We start from the raw sequence: 1,147 nt of genomic DNA on the forward strand, positions 1-1,147 counted from the left end.
GACTGGGACTGTGATTGGCTGGTCATCCCTAAAAGGTGGGGCTGGGAGAGGTTAGCAGTGATCGGGGTGATGCTGAGTCCCATTGCTTCCGTGTGTGTATGTGGTGGGGGGATGGACGGACAGGTTACACTTCATGTTCTATGATTCACCATGCGACAGTCTCGACAATTGTGTAGGTTGTTTTGCTTGAGAGAGGAATGGGGTGAGACTCTCTTATTTGTCCCCCCTTTCCCTGGCTGGACCTGGGGAGGAGTCACAGCAACCTTAGCTCTGGGGTAAGTTCTGGATTCACTTCAGGAGGGAGTGAGGGGGCTAGGAAGCACAGAGCGTTAATTCAGGCCTGAGAGCTGAATTTTATGAGCTACAGGCTCCCTCCACCTCGGGGTTTTTTTTTTTGTTTTTTTTTACTTTTGTCAGAGGCTTTTATTTTAAACCAACCAAACAATGAAGGTCCAGTTTACATTGAGAACCTAGTTTTAGGCAAGTCAGGCTTTTCAATTATTTGTTAGCAGTCGTAGGTGGGACCCACTCCTGTATCTTTTTATGCATTGTAGAGAAAGGGACATATTGCCCAGGAGTGCCACTCAGATTGAATTTGTGGTTCTCCCAAATGAATTTACGGGCAGCTGGTGGATGAGCAGTTGGAGGGTCTTCAGTTATGCAGTGAAGCCAACAACGCCATTCCGGTGGCACCATGCTTCCATCCACTTCCCAGAATGTATTTTTGCCATTCATTTCAGTCGCATAGTCAACCGATCTAGGATGACCAAAAAATACTTTTTGCCTTCATAGCATTTGTTTCCATATTTGTCAACACCTACGAGGGCACCGGTCTTCAAATCGTTGACCCTGAGCAGCTGCCAGAGGGCACCGCGGAGGCCGCCATGACCCCCGAGCTGCTGCACTGCCCGACTCAGCACCCGCACGTACTCCGCCATCTTTGAGTAGCAGGCAAACCTGCCCCAGGATCAGCTGGTTGGGCATGCAGCTGGCTCATGCTGCATAGGGGGTTTCACAATCTGTACAGGATTTGGTACTGTGGCAACTCACACAATTACAAAATATTCATGTGCCCAGATACTCAGCGGAAGCAAACACTCTAAGTACTTTATATTTTACTGTTGATTCCTATGCACACATCCCTCCC

General features: G+C 48.6%; 1 pseudogene; it reads right to left on the bottom strand.

Annotated features, from left to right (window-relative positions):
* Positions 1-419: 419 nt before the first annotated feature.
* On the bottom strand, positions 420-938 carry LOC140913921 (NADH dehydrogenase [ubiquinone] 1 alpha subcomplex subunit 12 pseudogene; annotated as a pseudogene).
* Between the last annotated feature and the right edge of the window lie 209 nt (positions 939-1,147).

Source organism: Lepidochelys kempii, chromosome 6, assembly GCF_965140265.1.
Source record: "Lepidochelys kempii isolate rLepKem1 chromosome 6, rLepKem1.hap2, whole genome shotgun sequence".
NCBI classification, from domain to species: domain Eukaryota; kingdom Metazoa; phylum Chordata; order Testudines; family Cheloniidae; genus Lepidochelys; species Lepidochelys kempii.